General features: G+C 41.0%; 1 long non-coding RNA gene across 1 annotated transcript; it reads right to left on the bottom strand.

Annotated features, from left to right (window-relative positions):
• Positions 1-1,764: 1,764 nt before the first annotated feature.
• On the bottom strand, positions 1,765-8,162 carry LOC128629266 (uncharacterized). The gene is made up of 2 exons (XR_008393591.1): positions 7,503-8,162; positions 1,765-2,975 (listed from the first exon to the last, which is right to left on the bottom strand). It is a non-coding gene; the product is annotated as an uncharacterized LOC128629266 (long non-coding RNA).
• Positions 8,163-20,863: the final 12,701 nt, after the last annotated feature.

The raw sequence follows: 20,863 nt of genomic DNA, 5'->3' as shown, positions 1-20,863 counted from the left end.
GTGAACTAATCACTTCTGCTTCGAAGCACAGTTTGATATCATCAGCATTGCTGCCTCACCACTCCTGGTTTTAATCCAAAACCACCTACTTCTTTCTATCTATCTACAGCAGGGGAAATAAGTATTGGATGTGTCATCAATTTTTTTTCAGTAAATATATTTCCAATGAAGTTATTCATATGAAATTTTCACCAGACATCAGTATTAACTCACGAAATCTGCAAATATAAAGAATTCACAACGTTAAAGTACGTAAATAAAATTATGTGTAATAAAGAGGAATGACACGGGAAAAAAGTATTGAACACGCTAAGAAAAAGCAGTTCTCCAAGGCAAGGTAAGGCAAGGAACCAGCTGAAATCCGTAAGTAATTATACCCCCTATCTGCGTGAATTAATATCAGCTGGGTTAGTAAATTGATGGTCTATAAAAAGGCTTTCGTTACCAAGCTGTCACACAAGAAACATCTAATGATGGGTAAAAGCGAAGAGCTCTCCCAAGACCTTCACAACCTTATTGTCGTGAATCATATCGATGGAATCGGATACAGACGCATTTCAAAACTTCTGAATCCTCCAGTAAGCACCATCAGGGTCATTGTCCATAAGTGGAAGCAACATCACTCTGTCATCAACCGGCCACGCACAGATGCTCCTTGCAAGATCTCTGACCAGGGAGTCAGAAGAATAGTCAGAAAAGGAGCGCAAGAGCCAAGGACCACTCGGAAAGAGCTCCAGAAACACTTGGAGGCAGCAGGTGCTCACGCTCACGCACAAGACTCCATTACTAAAGAAAAGGCATGTCGAAGCTCGTTTAAAGTTTGCTACAATCACTTGGACAAGCCTATGAGATACTGGAAGAGTAGTCTGATCACACGAGAGCAACATTGAACTTTTTGGCTGTTATACTACACACCATGTTTGGAGAAGAAATGGCACAGCACATCACCCTAAAAACACTACACCAACAATGAAGTTTGGAGGTGAAGCATCATGGTGTGGGGCTGTTTTTCATCACATGGTACTGGCAGACTTCATGTAACTGAAGGAAGGATGAGTGGAGCCCTTTACCGGGAGATTCTTGAGAAGAATCCGCTACCATCCACCAGGATGATGAAGATGAAACGTGGGTGGAGCTTCCAGCTGGACAACGATCCAAAGCATACAGCAAAGGAAACTCTCAATTGGTTTCAGAGAAAAAAATCAAGGCGTTAGATTGTCCCAGTCAATCACCTGACTTGAATCCAATTGAACAAGATTTAAAGACAATATGTTTAGAAGAAAAAAGCAATGGAAGAAGGTGGCCTGGTCTGATTAATCATGTTTTCTTTTACATCATGTGGATGACCAGGTGCGTGTGTGTGAAGAGATGGCAGTGTTCTGCTCGGAAACCTTGAGTCCTGGAATTCATGTGGATATTACTTTGACACGTACCACCCACCTAAACATCGTTGAAAACCAAGCACACCCCTTCATGGCAACGGTGTTCCCTAATGTCATTGGCATCTTTCAGCAGGATAATGCGCCCAGCCACACTGTAGAAATTGTTCAGGAATGGTTTGAGGAACATGAACAAAGAGTTTAAGGTTGACTTGGCCTCCATTTTCCCCAGATCTCAATCCGATCGAGCGTCTGTGGGAAGTGCTGGACAAACAAGTCAGATCCATGGAGTCCCACAAAGGGGGAGTTTCTAAATTTGCTCATTGAGAGAATCTGTTTTGTTGTTGTTGAAGTTGTTTTAATTATGAGTAGGCATTTAATGTGTTTTATTTATTTATTTATTTATTTATTACCTATTCTTTAATAATGTTTTATGTAAAAACACAAGCAAATTGTTCCTCAGTGGAGCAAAATGTAACTGTGTTCCAAATAACTGAATTTCCAACTAAATGGATGAAAGGGCTGTATTTAAATATTTGATCTGGATGTGTGGAAAAGAAAAACGCGAGTATTGAGTGTTCGGTGGGCACCAGAAAAAGAAATCTGGCATGTTTCCAAGTGTGTTTTAGTATTCCTCGGAATAGCTCTTAAGGTACCCGCTGTACTCGCTTACTTCAGTGCTTGTTTACACTTATTTTTATTTTCATTTTCAGAGGTTTGAACCTTTTTTTTTTTTTTTTTTTTTTTTAGCTGAGCAGCTGTGACTGGCTACAGTCATCTAACCTTCCAAGAAAAATGTATGTGAACAGCGTAAAGCTTTTTTGTAAAGTGGTCAGGTTTAGGTGACTAGTGGGTGGTGAAGCAGGTGCCTCCTCACAGCCTCAGGGTCCCCGGCATCCTGACACAGAGCTAATACACAGCTGTTGAAGTCAGTGCATCAGTTAGTGTCTGTTAGGTGTTTGTGTAATTCCTGTTTTAACTGGATGTGTTCAACGACATAAAACGTTGCACATTTTGTATCAGACCACCCAATTTGTAGGTGAGCAAAAACATAAACACGTGACTGACGGGTGTTTCTTGTTACCCAGGGGTGTCCTGTTAGATTAATTGTTCAAACAATAAATAGCTAAACATCTACTCTTGGTTTTAAAAGCCTTCAGTTTCACCTGTCATGGCTGCATTTGTTGTTAAAAAGGATAAGCCAACATTTAGATCAGAGAGCTGTCTATGGGAGGAAAGCAAGCCATTTTGAAGCTGAGAAAAGAGGGAGAATCTATCAGAGGCATTGGACAAACATTGGGCATAGTCAATACAACAGTTTGGAATGTCCTGAAAAAGAAAGAAACCACTGGTGTACTGAGCACCAAACACTGACTGGGTCAGCCAAGGAAAACAACAACAGCTGATGACAAACTTCGTGAGATCTGTGAAGAAAAACCCAAAAACAAAAGTCCGTGACCTCACCAACAACCTCCACAGGGCAGGGGTGAAGGTATCACAATCCACCGTTCGAAGACGACTTGAATAATGAATACATCTGAAGGTTGATCCTAGTAGAAGCTTCACATTCAGTTCCACTAGGTGGGGTTCTTGCTCCTATAGTGATAGAGAGAGAGAGAGAAAAACCATCAGCCTGAATTTATGTATAAGGCAAAGATAAAGTTCTCGGAATGTATCTCACTCAATCTCGACTCACCAGTTGTTATGGGAATTCACGGGTTGTTCCAATGAGTCAGACCATTTGACTCAGCTCACCAACTACAGCCTTCATTAAGAAAATTGTTGAAAAGAGCTTTCCATGGAAGCATTGAAGCGTTTACTGAATATGAATGAATGAATAAGTGAGTAAGGGTACTGCCTGAACCCGGATCACACGAGTCATGAGTTGGCTCTCCGCGGTCACTTCACTCGAAGAGTCGACTTGTTTGCGAAACGAGTCATCAATAGTTTGCACATCATATCAGTTCTGATTCTCACTGACATCTTATTGTGTTATTCTACAGTACTTGTTTTTAATGCTTTTAAATAGTCAAGAAAATGCTATGTGCCAAGCTGACTAACTTCACATTATTTAATTATATATCAATATTATGGGACGTCGTACATCGAGTCCCAAACTGACCAGCACGTTGCTAATTGTTTACTAAGGCTGCAACGATCCCTAAGGACGAAAATGAATTAATATTTCAACATTGAGTGCAGCTGCTTCTCTCTCTCTCTCTCTCTCTCTCTCTCTCTCTCTCTCTCTCTCTCTATATATATATATATATATATATATATATATATATATATATATATATATATATATATATATATAAAAATAACGCCCATACTTATTCGACAGATAGCTAGTCTCATGCAAGATTTTCCCCCAGGGTTACCTAGCTGCTTTGTTTTGTGGATAAATGTTTAGTGACTAGCGCTATGGTGGTGTGTGGCTAAGTTCTTCCTTTTTCAAATTAATGCTGCATGTCTCAAAATAAATCCAAGCTTCGGTTTTGCCCAGGCTAAAAGCAACTATCAATTCAGGTTTTTCACGCCTTAGGGTCCTGTACTTTTTATAGACCGAAAGCTAAAGGGTCAAAGGTTTCATTTTCTGAGGGACAGAAACGTTTCTCAAAGGTTCTTTTCATGGTTCGGGCTAAACTGGGCTTGCCTCGTCTGAGTTTTTATAGCTGTGAGGTTATGGGACATCAAATAAGAGCTCTTGTGTATAAAACCAAACTAAGCTCGTCTCCAAAACAGTAGGTGTGTAGCGCCTGTGTCTCATCTGTAGCTGTCTATTTTTAACTGGCTGAGAGCCAGACGCAGAGCAGCTTAGCACTGAGGCTTACCAGGCCTCCGAGAGAGAACGAGAGAGGGGGGAAAATGTGTGAATGAAGGAAAAGTTTCTCTCCGAATGACTTTTTAACTTTTGAGCTGCATAACAATGTAATGTATTATAGTGTTAAACAAACTCTATAACATATGTATGTAGACCATATGTCGGATACTCTGTAGTATCTTTTTGTTGCACTGTCGGCTGTATGTGTTTTCGCTGGCTGAACATCCTGACTTTTTACTCCTGCTTTGGACTGGATGTACAGTTCTTTTAATTTTTTTTTTCTTCCCCAAGACATTTGGGTTCGAGATCAACAGACGAATATGAGACAAGAGTTTCGAATTCCGGCTTTTATTCCCTGGTGTTTACATGTAGACGTGTGAAACGACACAAAATGTAGCACATTTTGTAGCAGACCACCCAATTTGTAGTCGGCAAAAATATTGGAACGTGTGACTGACCGGTCTTGCTGTCCAGGTGTGTCATGTTAGATTGATTATTTAAACAGTAAATAGCTCTGAACTATAGATCTGCTATTGGTTTTAACCTTCAGGTTCAGCTGTGAAGACTGCATTTGTTTTTTGTTTTAAAAATTGATAAGCCGACATGAAGATCAGAGAGATGTCTTTGGGAGAAAAGCAAGCCATTTTGAAGCTGACAAAAGAGGGAGATTCAATCGGAGGGATTTCACAAACATTGGGCATAAATGATACGACAATTTGGAATGTCCTGAAGAAGAAAGAGTTCACTGGTGTACTGAGCAACAACTGAAAGAGGCTCCGTTAAAACCTGGGAAAGCAACTCAAAAGAAGAAACAACAATTTGGTGATGTCAATGAGTCGCAGGCTTGATGCAATTATTGCAAGCAAATGATACACAACCACATATTAAGTGTTATTTACTTCAAAATGTATCTGTTCCTATACTTTTGCTTGCCTAAAAAAGACAAAGGAAACCTAGAGCCTATCCCAGGGAGCATCGGGCACAAGGCAGGGTACACCCTGGACAGGGTGCCAATCCATAACTGGGCACAATCGCATACACACTCACACACCCATTCATACACTACGGACACTTTGGAAACGCCAATCAGCCTACCATGCATGTCTTTGGACTGGGGGAGGAAACCCCCGCAGTACGGGGAGAACATGCAAACTCCACACACACAGGGCCACGGTGGGAATCAAACCCCCGACCCTGGAGGTGTGAGGCGAACATGCTAACCACTAAGCCACCATACGCAATTTTGGTTTGTATTGATAATTTTTCTACAAGAGTACACCCCCATCATTACTTTCATTATCTTTCATTCATTCATCTTCAGTAACCACTTGATCCTGATTCTGGAAACTCCAAACAGACAGTAACCACACCTTAAGATCGAACCCTTGACCCTGGAGCTCTAAGACACTAAAACTACCTGCTGCGCCATTCTGTAAATGTCAGTCGTTGTTGTTTTTTTCTTCCCCTAGGGTTCTCTCATAGACCTCTAACACAGTTCTGTGTCATATCACTGTGATCTTTACTCTGTTTGGGCAGAGTCGCACGGGTAATCTTGGACTTTATACTCATACTCTTCCTACTGAAAGTTTTCCTTTTTTGAGCATTCGGAATCTCTTAAGCTGGGCACATTGTATGTTTTTTGGTAAAAATTTTGATTTTTTCACTCTTGGTGAAATTAGGTATGAATTACAAAACACGAGAGGGTAAAGGAAGTTACGTAAAATTTTTGATAATCTTTTTTTTTTTAAATCGGGCGTCGTGTGGCGTGAGCAGTGTGACGATCCGATGTCAGAAACATTCAGTTCAAGTCGTTGCTATCATCAGCGTATCCTGCATTTAAATCACTGAGAGGAAAAAAGATAAACTCCAAGGTAATGAAAGCAGCTGTAACTGAACAGCGGAAACAGTGTCCTGCATGTCCATGTCCACTTTTCTTATATACATTTTAGCAAAACTGAGCTAACCGCTTGCTAACTTTTTCAAACTGACGTGAATAGTGACATCATTTCCACCGTCGCATGGAGGGAACAGGATTTCTCTCGTCATACACCGTAAGCCTGGCTTTTTAGGGTTCATCTTAATATTGTAAGGGAGTCTCTCCTTGACACGCTCTCCTTTTCAGTCACTCATTAGGGGTTTAGACCTGGATTTGATGACAAGGACACATTCAGTGTGCTACATATACACGGTAAGCCTTTAAACACCTGAGTAAACAGGTACAAGGAGAATATATTGGTTGATGTATCAAAGGCTGCTCACAGTGTATCGTTTAAAAACGTGTAAATAACGCACACGAGCGCATGGGCTGTGTTTCTCTGTTTCAACTTCGCATGCACTGCGTTTGGCCTTTGCGTCATTAGCCAGTCGTTTATTCTGACGTCACCAGGCAGTCCTGAATAGCAGCGTGTGTTCAGATGTGGAGTACGTGCTCGGGGCACTGTTGGCATTTCGGCAGACTTAAACTTTCCACGGGAGAAAGACTCCTTTGTGTGGCTTATTACATCAAATAATCTACAGAATCACCACTGATGGTTCATTATAGTGGAAATGAGCGTGTGTGTGTGTGTGTGTGTGTGTGCGTGTGTGTGTGTGTGTGTGTGTGGAGCCACTGTATATGGGTTTTGGGGTGTACTCCGGTGGGTAACGAAGTGGTTGTCCTTGGCCTGATGCCCAAAGTAGCCCTGTTCTCATTACGTATACGCATGCACTAACTCGTCTGATATATATCTCTCCGCTGCTTAATGACAGCTTTTCCACATAACCACAGCATTCTGATCAAGGCAACACATTACCGCACTGCCAGCGTTTCCCACCAACCAGCCCTGTGTGTGTGTGTGTGTGTGTGTGTGTGTGTGTGTGTGTGTGTGTGTGTGTGTGTGTGTGTGTGTGTGTGTGTATATGTGTATGTGAAAGGCAGCGAGAAAGAAAACCATTAAAAATTTTTTCCAAACTTAAATTTAAGGCTGCTGTACCACTGCAACTTAAGTCGACAGAGCGTAAAGGAAAACTTCATAAAAGGAGCGTTTGAGAGCAGAAATGTGTGCTTTAACATTTAGTTAAACCTACAGGTCTCTCTTGTGCAAGAAGGAGTCATTTATCCCAGCAATAATAAAAAAAAATGATATAACTTTTCCCTATAAAGATATACAGTATAGGAATATTTAAATCATACAATAATACACAAAAGTCCCTTGTGGTACTGTTGCCTCCCAGAGGAATGAACATTGCTACTGACAACCCTTAAGATTTTAGATACATGTTAAGCTTGAGATTTATGTTAAGATTTATATTGTAATCACCTGTACTGTACTTTTGGTGAGTGAGCCTGAGATTTCCTGTTCTTGGTTGACAGGAGTGCGAACCTGATGTGGGTCTTCTGCTGTTGTCGCTCACGTCACAGATTAAGGCTCTGAGATTCTTTTCCGCTCACCTATTTAAGCTACTATAGACTTCCTGTCAGATCTGACCGTTCTCCACTGCCATCTCTAATCAACAAGGCACTTCCACCTGCGGAGCTGCCGCTCGCTGGATGTTTTTTATTGTTGTTGTTTTTCGCACCATTCTGCGTGGGTGAAAATCCCAGATGATCAGCAGTTTCTGAAATACTCTGCCACCAACAACATCGCCAGAGTCAAAGTCACTGATACCACTGATATTCCCCCCTCATTCTGATGTTTGCTGTGAACATTAACCGATGTGCTCGACCTCTATCTCTGTGATGTCATGCACTGTACTGTTGCCACATGGTTGGCTGACTGGATAATTGCCCGAGTATACGGGTGTTCCTAATAAACCGGCCGAGTGTACGGCTGAATATCACTCATTTATCGCTTAAACAAACCAACGACAATGATATACTGTATATATCTCACGCTATGAAGCATACCGCATATTCAACTATCCACAAGTTAAACAGAGCCACTTTTAAAAAGTTCCGTATACAAGATTTCCCCGAAATGTTCACAAGTGTTTTTATGTGTCAACAATTCACACCTGATACTCCATTAATAAAATGCATGATGCATTACGTGTTATCGTTGCTAGTGCTTTCAGCAAATATTATTCTAATGATGTAATGCTATTTAAGAATGAAGCGATACAGGCTCTTGATAGTGGACAAACACTTCGGGCTGAAATGAGAAAGGACTTTAATCAGTGGCATTATACACGTTTGAACAGAGGTCCTGCTCGGACAAACCCAGCAGCACAGGTGACAGGATTAGCTGGCCGAGGCTAGGTATTTGAGACGAGTGTGACCTCCAGGTTAACGGCAGGCCATAAAATGTAAGCCTTTAATTCAGGGCTGTATACGCTGGAGACAGTCGTACCAGCCCAAGCCTAGGGCCAATCCAACAGATTCACCACAGTGACCCAGAACAAGCTAATGAAAGCATTGTATGGAGGATTTTCTGTGGCAAAACGGAAATGGGTTGAGGGAAACATTAATAGGGTTTGATTTTATTGATCTCAGATTAGGTCTCAAATATGGCAAGAACCTGCAAAACAGCTGATGCGCCTCATTGAAAGCTTGTGCTTTAAATTCATTTGCTTTTGTTGGTGGACTCAGGATGAAATAAGATGAAAGATACAGGTAGAGAATGTCGACAGACATACCAAAACCTGAACTTTATGTCCCTTCCATCTTCTAATCATCATCATCCTGCATTTATCTCTGTTTCTGAGCCATTAGATTTGTGGAGTCAGCTCCCTAAAGCGGTGTCAGCCTCGTCTCATGCTGCGATGTGTTCAACGCTTTCAGGCAGGAGCTGTGCTTTTAGACGTCTTCTGAGCTTGCCAAGCTGTTACACCAGGGACCTTTTTACTTTCCACGATAAAATCTGAAGTGGCTGTTATAGCGGCTGCAGTTCCCTGATGACGACTAAAACTAGCGGCGATCAAGAGAGCAGCTGAGGCCAGACAAACCTAAGGAGAGGGTCTTGGCTGGACCACCCACCAACACACACACACACACACACACACACACACACACTTGGGGGGCTAAGAGCTTTCACAAATTCTTTAGTTTATATGGCTGAGGGTCTGGTCACAAAGGAATGTTTCTGCAGTAGTGCTATGTTCTGTTCATTTAAATGGTATTCATCCATAAGAGTTCCAAAATAAATAAAGTGACATTGGAGGGAGACTTGTAACAACAAAGGCTGACCATGACCATGTAGAGAAAACTGGTGGGAAAATAAATCTAAAACAAATTGGAGAGAAACCTCGAGGAGAATGAAAAGACCCAGGCCCATCTGCAACTCCTACCCCAACCCCCCTAAACTATCCACACCAACCTGCTCCCTACTGCATACCTACTTATTTCTATGCCTCGTTCTTCTCCACCTGCTCCTCTCTAACCTGTACTCGTACCCCTGCCCATGAAATTTTATCTCTACCCTTCTTTATCTCTTGCCCCATCAAACTGTCCTTTTACTCCAATGTCATGCATACTCCTATTTTTCAGATCGTTTCTTCATGCAGCTTTATCTCTACCCCAATCTTTACAGCCTTATCAATCTGCTGTCATCCAGGCTGAACTATTTCTCACCCTTATATACCTGTCTAATCCAACATTACCCCAATCCATTACCTAACCCCATCCAATTTTACCTCTACCCATACTCCTGCCATGTTCAACTTTGTTTCTAAACCAGTTTTATTTACTTGCCTCCATCCAACTTCAACTATTTCCCAGCCTTAGATACATATTTGAATTTACTTCTAGCTCAGACTTATACACCTGTCCCTATACAACTTTACTTGTCTCAGATTTGTATACCTGTCTCCATCTGACTATACTGCTGTCTCAGACTTATACACCTGTCCCCATCCAACTTTACCTGTCTCAGACTTATATACCTGTCTCCATCTGACTATACCTCTACCTGAGCCTTATATACCCGTCTCCATCTGACTGTAACTCCACCTTAGACTTATATACGTGTCTTTATCTGTCTGCACCTCTGTCTCAGACTTATATACCCGTCTCTATCTGACCGCATCTCTACCTCAGACTTATATATGTGTCTCTATTTGACTGTACCTCTATCTCTTCAAAATGACTTCTCTCAGACTTGTAAAACATACAACTTCACCTTTATCTCAGACCTATATCCTGTCCCCATCCAACTTTTACTCCCATCTCGGACTTATATACCAGTCCCCATTCAAGTTTACCTGACCGTTGACAGCCGACTCACGACTTACCCTTTAACCCATGCACCTTTATCTCCACCCTCTCCTCAGCCTCAGAATCTCCACTTATAGCTCATGGAGCATCTGAAAACTTTTGTACACTTCTTCAAGGTTGCAATCTAATTTGCTAGCCATATTTCTGAGTATGCACGCTGGACACTAAAACCTTTGAACACCTGGCACAGTGAGCTTATTGGAGCACGATATAGTCACTGGATCAGAAAAAGGTTCACATCATCACATCTTTAAATGGTATGTGAAAGTTTCGATTAAAGCACTTAGCAGTAAGTTAATGTAGTTTGCCATTTGCAAGGTCAGTCCTAAGAAACTAGTCACTTCTTTAGTTAATGTTTAATGATGAAATGTACCAGACTCTCTAGAGAAAATCTGAAGTATGGCTTGCCACATACCTTCCCCTACTCAGACTTAACTCTAGCCCAACTTTATACACCTCCTTCAATCTATTTTCACCCTACCCCACCTCATATTTCCTCTCCCAGTTCACCAATATTTGCTCTCCATTAAACTTTACCTCAGACTTATATATACACATGTCTCCTTTCAACTCTGTGTGTACTGTTTACACTACTGCTCCTTTTCCTACTTTTAGCTACCACTCACTACAATCTCTAACTTCTCACTCTCTCTTACCCCTGCACCCCCTGGCTTTTCCTCTCAATACCTCTACACGCCTGCCCTCATCTTTGCCAATAAATTCACCTGTCTCGACGCTTCTGAATCATTAAATATCTCAGCACACTTTTTTGCCCCTTTGAAGTGTAAGCCATCTCAAATAACAGGATATAGTGCCTGCATTAAGAATATACAGTGTGTGTGCTTGCCAGTTTTGGCGTATTAAGCATAAGTCAGGAGCTTATCTTTTCATGTGCCTTCTCTTATCAAAGAGAAATCGTCTGCAATGACTAAGACTTCAGGAATCTTTCCAACAGAAACTTAACACGTCACCAGAAATTACGAGCATAGCAAGCCTAGTTAACTCTGTGCTTCAGGATACAATAGTATCCTCAGTAGGGACCATGTATATTTGCACATAGCTGCAGGTTCCTCTAGGGTTCTTTGGATATTTAAGAGTTCTTAGCTTCTTAAATGGATTCTATTTGGGAACCAGATTGGGTAAGTGGTCTACATAAAATCTTAGGGGTTCTGCTAGAGCAGGAGCATCAAACTCAACAATAATGTTAGGTGAATCAATTTCTCCGCAATTTACTGTTGTTAATTCCCACTCACTAGCTACCTATGCCCTATCACAACCAGGTAGGGTGGGGCAAGCATGTGCTTCCTCCAAGAAACATATGAAGCCAACCTTTCACGTGTCACGCTGCATCACATGGCAGTGTAACACACACCAACAACTGGCTAGTATCACTCTGACTGACAGAGGACAGGGAATAACACCATCCCTCCCACCAAGAGAGCATGGCCAAGTATTGAATCCCGGCCACAGATGCTTGCATCATTGGGACATTATTGAATCATGATTTCAGACAATATGCTGAACGTCTGTCTGTTGCCCCAGCATTTCAGCCCTGTCAGATGGGAGTCCACATGCACTTTACTGGGCTGCACAGAGAACGCAGGCAATTGCAATGCTATGGGTCTACCATTGGCACTATGGGCCTTTTCAGTATTATGGGCCAAAAGAAACAAGGCAGTGGGGCAGTAGGCCTTGAGTTTGACAGCTGTGGCCCAGAGGGACAAAAATCCCTTAAGGATGATAGATGGGGAACCTTAAGACTCATCAAACCCAAAGTGTTGCTGCTCGTGTAACCTAAAAAATATATACTTTTGCACTACATCAGAATGATATAACCTCTACATTTGTTACTGGAGCACTCAGAATCATAGTTTATGTATGCTAGCAGGCAGCTAGGCACGTAGTTCCACAAAGTCCTAAGCATGTTCTTTCAAGAAAATGGTGTATAATATAAAAACAACAGCTGGCATGTTTTTTGCTCTCTGTTCCCTTTTCTTTATTTGCACTCTACCCGGTAGGCTCTCCCAAACTCTTTTATTATAACCCCCCAGACGTCTCTCCCCTAATCTCAGCTGCGCTGCCGAGTTGAAAGGCTCCGGTCTTGCCACTGTTTGATCCCTCTCAGTAAACCCTCAGATCCTCCTCAAGGGGCCCAGAGGAGTATGGGGTAGATGAGAGGGAGGGGAGAGAACGCACAACAAAGAGTCAGAGAGTGCAGCCGAACCCGGATGAGAGCGAAGATGAGCCACTTAAATCAGAGCCTTTGTTCTAAATGCTCACAAGTCCACACTTGCGGCTTATGGATAATGCCGGTCTTCTGATTGACTCTTTTGAAAAAAGGCCCATCGTGATGGGAAGAGATAGTGTTAAATTATGCCTAGGGCTGATTTCTGTCAACGTAGAATTTGAAATGTGAAAAATGCACCCACAAACGACAATATACACAGAGTAAATGTATATTTAGCAAAGCTATGCATTGTGTTGGCACTTGTGTGTCACGCTGGAATCTGATCCCAGTGCAGGGCGAGTCGGCACCTGACTGCTCGACAAAAGCTGGTGTCACAGGTCAAAGGTCAGATGTCATGGATAGAGCCCTTATGTGGGGGGAGGCAGAGAATATACGGCGGTTAAATCAGTCTTTATGTCTCTTTAACTGACCTTCATTTCCATCCCTCGTTATTTCTCTCCCGCCGCTCTATTCTGTATGCGTGATATATATGGAAAGCAGAGCAAAATGGACACATGGCCGCCTCCATTGACGCTGAAAGAGAACAGATGGTTTGGCCCATTTCTGACCACCCAGAACTTTATCATTGGACATGACTGACCTCAAGGACTCAAAGGACCTCAGAGAGCAATTACAATATGGATGTGCAAATGAAAAGAAACAAAAAAAGGTGAAATACCCTTACATTTTAAAGAATCATATGCAATTCCTGATTGAGTGAGTCTTTTTTGTCATTTCCCTCTTTTGTCCTTGACTATCTGGCCTGTGGTTTCCTTTTGCCTCAGGCGATTTGGCAGTTCAGGAAGTTCACACTTTGCTTGCTATGAATTGTCTGTGCTCTTGCTTTTCTTTCCTCTCCTAAGTCAATCTCTTCCACCCAACTTGTTTTTTTTAAACATGACTCTCTTGTTCTGTGAAGTGCCCACTTCATTCTCTCTTTGTTTCACTGCATCTCCTTTGAGGTGAGGTGCTGTTTGGAGGAGCTTGATGTCCTCTAAAGGATGTCGGCTCACTCCGGCTGATTCCCTTTCTTCCTCCGCTCATGGCTCCTGTCTTCCTCTCTTTTATTCTCTCCGCCCTTCATCTGGGTCCAGCACTTAAAGCCACCCAACTAAACTGAAACCCAAGCATGAAGGTGGGGGAGAGCAGAAAAGGGAACGGGGGCTGGCATGGCAGCATGAGAAGAAGAAACAGGAAAGGAAAAATACGTTTTCAGCTCTCTTTAATAGCTAGATCAGTAGTATACCATGGTGCTCGATTCTGATTGGTCAAAAGGTTTTCTGTGCAATTTTCTACAACTGCAGATCTTGACAGCAGTTCTTGGCTTCAGGTTCTGAGTGCTCCACATAAGCAGATTCAAAAACATGTTTCATTATTGAAATGGTGAAATTTTCTGTAAGGAGATGCTTGATTAACCTTTATGGAAGGAGTCTCCAGTGTCAGCACCCCATTGTAACAGACAGAGGCAATGCTGTAACTAAGGCCCTGTTTACACTGTTGCCATAGTTCGTTTTGAAAACGAAGGCGTGGCTTCGCCCACATTCGCTCCCTGATTGGGTCTTTTTGGATCATTGCAAATCCTTCCCTGATTCGTCAAGCCCCTACCAAATGACCATTATGCTACCTTGATCGTACACACAACAATACAGAGACTGAACCACAAGCTTTGCTGGCTTTCTCGTCATTCTTGGCAGCAATTGTGCCATTAAATTCTGTATTTTTTAATTCTGCAGCTGCCGACATGCGCAATAGGTAAGCTACGATTAGAGCGATCGCCAACAAATCTCATTTCAAGTGGCGTAAGCCCTATATGGAACACCGGTTTGGACTAGCAACCAACTTCCTGTTTACACTCGCATGCCCATGCCCGGTGTGCACGAATGGTCACGTGACATGCGTTTTCGGTCGTGTCATGTGGACGGAGATCGCTTCTGAAACACAGCGGAAATCCCAGCGTGGACAGGGGACGCCGTTTTAAAACGAAAACGCACTAGTGTAAACACGGCCTACGTTTCCCACAGTGGAACGGACTTTGGGACAAAAGGACTTTCTAGTTTCTCAAATAACCAACTTTAGGCTGGTAACGTCACCGCCAAGCGTTTCGATCCTTGCTTATTTTGCAAAATGATTAGTATTAGATTAATCTGACGGAATATATTTCAGAAAAGGTCCAAGAAGCTACCCGTCTCATTGTGTAACAAACTGCCCACAACTGCTCAGTGTGTGAACCGGGAGAGTGCAATGATTTAGAGACTCCTCCTGTCAGCTCATAGGCTATTTCCTTTGTCCATTCAGCAAAGTAAAAACTGACCCTTGGCTATAACTCAGCAGGAAAAAAACACACACACACACACCGTTGCCCCAGATACCCCAAGCCGTGCCCACTCATTCCTTCACCTCTTGTTCCTCCTCCCCCTCTGTCTGGTTTGTCCATCCTTCCTTCTCTACCCGACTCCTTCATTCTATTGTCGGGGGGAAGAAAAAAAACATTTCCACACATCTATGATTTGAGCGAAGCTGTGCAAAATCTGCTGTACTGAAAACACAACACAGAAACCTTCGATAGGGATCTACTGTACACTTCTGTAAAGCTGCTTTGTGATCATGTCTAATATTAAAAGCACTATACAAATAAGATTCAACTAATGTAACTGAACATTTCTGAACATTTTACATCTTCGTCCTGAAGCTACTGTACGTTAGCGTGATCTGTATTTCTCTACTATGAATGCATGTCCTCTGCTCAGGCATGCAAACTTCCAAATCACATCAAAAGTGCAAGTTGTTTTAACATGTGCAACGTAATATTTTAGAGTTATGCTGGCCTTCTCTCTGTCTTTATCTCTCGCTCAGTGTGGGAGTAGCGCCTGTGTCATGCTGGCTTTTAATGGCTCTGCGGTGGAATATCCACAGGATTAAATCCAAACACGAACAAAAGGAGTCCGAGACACACCCTGTAATCCCTAAATGGAGTGAGTAGTGTGTGTGTATGTATATATGTGTTTGTATATATACTTAGATGCAATCTGGGTAGTTTGGGACCATGGTGGATTATTACATGCATGAAAAGCAAATAAAGTTTAAGACCATTTACTTTTCCTGGCTGATTTTAAACCCCTGTTCCTCTTTCTTACTTATTGACTAAGAGAACTTTGCTCATTATGTCAAAATACGTTTCTGTTCTCAATCCTTTTCTTGAACCTTCCTAAAAAAGGTACCTTCTACCATGATATACATCCATCTTCTACACCGCTTATCCTTTTCAGGGTCACGGGGAACCTGGAGCCTATCCCAGGGAGCATGGGGCACAAGGCGGGGTACACCCTGGACAGGGTGCCAGTCCATCGCAGGGTACAATTACATACACAGTCACACACCCATTCATACACTACAGACACTTTGGACATGCCAATCAGCCTACCATGCACGTGTTTGGACTGGGGGAGGAAAACCGGAGTACACGGAGGAAACCCCCGCAGCACGGGGAGAACATGCAAACTCTGCACACACAGAGCAGCAGTGGGAATCGAACCCCTGACCCTGGAGGTGTGAGGAGAACGTGCTAACCACTAAGTCACTGTGCACCCATCATGATATACATGTACACGGATATAAATATGAAATTATTCTCTTCCATCTCTAATCACTAAAATCACTAATCCTGATATGTGCATAGCAAATCAGGTTTCACAAGGCCTAAGAAAGAGAGGTGCTTTATTACTTTTCTCAAGCTCCATGCTTTTCAGCTTAATTTGTGCCAGCATAAAATTTAAACCAAATCGCTGACAAATACACAAACAGCGTCATACCACTTGGGAAACACCAGCGCACATACACTCTCCCTCTCTCACTCGCATACACAATTCAGCTCTCACTTGAAAACAAGGGTGTATGAATAAGCTTCTCCTTAACCACACACAGGTGTAAACACTCACTCGTTACCCGCTCATTACCCACCACTCATACTCCCATTCACAGCCTGCACTTGATCACGCCTCCGCTGCAACACCAATATGAAGCCTTGTGATGTAATTGTTGGTGATGTAAACATGACAGGGTATGCTTTCCTAAGAAAATAATCAACCCCAAAGTTCAATTTTCTTATAAAAGAACATCCCAAAGTGTTTGGCAATTATATATATATATATATATATATATATATATATATATATATATATATATATATATATATATATATATATTTTTTTTTTTAAAAACATCTTACAAAATATTACTGCCACTATAAAAACAACAATATATTAGAACAAGCACATTAATACCTGTGTTTTGAAATTATTGCCAGAGCTGCTGTTATAGAAAAATTACCAACACCTGTTCAACAGCGCTGTGTTATAATAGAAAATACCTTGCATGCATACATATATAGATATATACATATATACATACATACATACATCGGTAAACAGGTTCAAGAATGGACATATGAATGTATGCGGCTAGACGGATGAATAGATTTTTTTTTAAAAACACGCCCCCATTCTTGAGCAACAGTTTTCTCTGCCATTTCCCTTTTCTTCTACTGAGAACTGTCAAATCCCCAAGCGAGACACGCAGCTACGTAAACATATAGAAAGCCGCTTAATCATGCGATCATGTTCACACGTGTTCATGCATGATTCTACATTCTTTCAGAGATAAACCCACACTGGATTTATTCGTCCTGCACCGTGTTCTCTGCAAATTCTGCCTCCTCACGAACATCTGGAAAGAGATTTCCACTGGGCGTGTGTGATTACTTCACCATGTCAAGCCAATGTTACACTGATTTTTAAATTAAAGCTGAAAATAAATACCTTTAGAGTGATAAAGGCTATGTCCTGCAAAGCTGAGATGTTTAATAGTGTTTCTTGAAAATGTATTTTAAAAAAACCCCAAAACAAACGACTGGTGGGTTTCTCTCAGCCGACTCAGGTTTACGTTCCCTTTGTTGCAGGAAGTGGGCAGGTGTGATTTAATAAAACAGGAAATGGACTAACCTGCCCCCGGGCTAAAATCACGGTCATATGAAATGCACATTCAGTACACTCTGCCTTGATTTTAAACTTAAGCAACCCAATCCTGCCTCGACAGCTCCAGCACATTCCAGAGTGCGATTGAAAAGTAGCTCTCCGGATGTCTTCTTTGCTAGGAACTGTAGGAGCCATTTATCTTTGGCCATTCAAACGTGAACTAGAGATTTTGGGCCAGTTTGGGCCAGTTTCCCCACAGGGTCGCATTGTGAACATTGTGTTTGCAGTATACAATACCAATGGAAAATCAGGACTATGTATACTGTACGTAAGCTTAAAAACTCGACCATTCCCCACACAGATTTTTCCCACACAGATTTATAACAAGTTAGCTACTTCTAAAACAGTATTTAAACTTCTTAGCTTTAGCTAGTTTGTTAGTAAGTTAACTTATTATCTCAATAACTTATAATTTAGCTACCAAAGCTCTACTTTGCTCTGTTGATTATTAAAGGTAAAAAGTTTTTTTTTTTTTTTTTTTTAACAAACTAGCTACTTATAAACCTGTATATAATTGTTTTTGACATAGCTAGCTTGTTAATAATTTTACATTTTAGCTTGATAACTTAAATTTCAGCTATTCAATATCTACTTTGCTATGTTGAAGATTAAAAGTAGGAAGTTTAGATACTTATAACAAACTAGCTACTTATAAAACTGCATATAAACATTTGATATATAGCTAGTTTGTTCCTAAGTTAACTTATTAGCTTGATAAATTTCAGCTACTAAATATCTACTTTGCTATGTTGAAGATTAAAAGTAAGACGTTTAGATACTTATAACAAACTAGCTACTTATAAACCTGCATATAAACGTCTTAGATATAGTTAGTTTGTTCTTACGTTAACTTATTAGCTTGAGAACTTATTATTCAGCTACTAAATCTATCATTTGCTATGTTGAAAAATTAAAGCAGACAAGTTCAGCTATTTTAAACAAGCTAGCTACTTGAAAACCTGCATATAAATGTTTTCGATTTTAACTAGCTTGTTAATAATTTAACATCTTAGCTTGTTAACATATTTCAGCCACTAAATCTGTATTTTGCTATGTTGAAGATTAAAAGTAAGACGTTTAGGTATTTATAACAAGCTAGCTACTTATAAACCTGTATATATCAACACTTTAGATATTGCTAGTTTGTTAATAATTTAATATCTTAGCTTGATAACTTGTATTTCAGCTACTAAATCTCTACTTTGCTATGATGAAGATTAAAAGCAAGAAGTTTAGGTATTTATAACAAGTTGGCTACTTGTAAAACATTACTTAAACGTCTTAGCTTTAGCTGGGTTGATCTTAAGTTAACTTATTAACTAGATAATTCAGCTACAAAATCTAGAATTCGCCATGTTGAAAATTAAATCTAACAAGTTTAGCTATTTATGAACAAGTTAACTACTTGTAAACCTGCATATAAATGTTTTTGATTTAGCTAGCTTGTTACTTCGCTTAACGTCTTCGCCTGAGAACTTGTATTTGAGCTACTAAATCTCTACTTTGCTGTATTGAAAATTAAAGTATTAATCAGGAAATTTACATTTGTTCTTAAGATGAAAGAAGGTACTTTTTAAGGAACATTTCTGCTAACTAAATTCAAACTCCGTAAAAAGCGTTTGAAGCTCTCACAGCAATTATTTATTGCACTTTTACCCGAGTAGAAAACTTATGTACGTTTACCACCTCTGCACTGCAGCACAGCCGCTAACTCTTATCTACTTATCCTTGGAGTAGCTTTTTTAACACGGCCTTCATTTCTTCTGCTTGTCTGAAAACCGGCCATGCAAAGAAAGAAAGTCATCTTGAAATGTGAGCATGAGAAACAAATTCTGTCTTTTGTCCAGTTCTGAGGTCAGAAACTGATCCCGGCAGCCCGATCAGTTCTGACTTATTTACACCGTCTGCTGCAATAAAGGAGCTTTGAGCGGAGATCAGCGACCGAATTAAGTTACTCTTGTGCAGGACTCAACACAAAGTCTGTGCAATAGATCTCCGTCTGTAAAAACTATCCTTGAGAAACACACACATCCGTGTATTCTTGTTATCTTTGAGATAGGTTTCACTGAACCGTGTATATGTACAGCTAAGCTTGTTTCTTCATTCGATTCACTTTTTCCTCATGTCGTTATATTGCAGTTTTCACTCATCATTCTGAGTAACCCACTTAACGGAGCGTCACTGGACAATTTATGCATCTTTGTTTATGTTAGTTGTTGCCATGTGCTGATCGCAGTGAACTCTTCATGCTGAGTTTTATGAGAAATTGTTATGCCATGTAAATAGCAGCTTTAATAGAGATTTTGAGGGCGGCTGCTCTGGGCGTGTAGAGCAGTATCAGTGAACGTTGGCATTAAAAATGCATCGCTGTGAATTACAAAGTGTAGACCTTGGTGCACGCATATGTCTCGGTGCTCAGTGTTAATAGAAATGAAGTGCTCTCCCTTGCGACAGGTTAGCTCCCCTTATGTTTAAAGTGCACCTATTATGCTTTTGAAATGTGCCTAATTTTGTTTTAAAGTTCTGATAGAATAGATTTAGATGCATCCAAGGTAAAAAAAAAAACAACAACACGTTAACATGCTCATAATTTAAATTGCAGCATTACCTTTTTTTCCCCACAGTGTCACAAATGACTCGTTAAATGATTCGTTCTAAAGGATTCATTCTAAACTCCTCCTTTTAGAGCGTATACTCTGCTCTGATTGGTTAGATGCCTCAGTCTGTTGTGATTGGTCTACCGCTGTCAGCAAGCAGCCAATGTAGACCAGAGGCGGGGGTTTTTGTTACAAACCTACGTAGGTTAGTACAGGAAGTAAAGTCTGGAATCACTAACGACTCGTTTCAGCCGTTCAGAATCGGTTTGTTCTTTTGGGAGTGTATAACGCCGTTTGTCGTGCGCTTTGATTTTTGAAACTTTGCAGATTTTTTACATTCGCAAACAGCTCTCTAACACACTACATGAAAGGTAATATTTGAAAAAAACAAAAGAAGTTGTTTTATCAGGTTACGCAGTCCCTTTGCTCAGTTTGATCGGTTAGCTTTAGTAAGAGTCCCTGCGGTTCTGAGCTTCCTTTTAAAAAACTGTACAAGCCACAGCGTTCTTCAGCGGCGTCGAAGCTGCAGAAATGTCAGTACCTTTCCCCAAGACAAAGTTTTCTAGAAACATTTCAATGACGTTCAATGCAAACAAGAAGAGCTCAAATCAAAGTG

Source organism: Ictalurus punctatus, chromosome 27 (genome assembly GCF_001660625.3).
Source record: "Ictalurus punctatus breed USDA103 chromosome 27, Coco_2.0, whole genome shotgun sequence".
Classification (NCBI taxonomy): domain Eukaryota; kingdom Metazoa; phylum Chordata; class Actinopteri; order Siluriformes; family Ictaluridae; genus Ictalurus; species Ictalurus punctatus.
The sequence above is the reverse complement of the archived record's forward strand: the minus strand, read 5'-3'. Positions and strand labels throughout refer to the sequence as shown.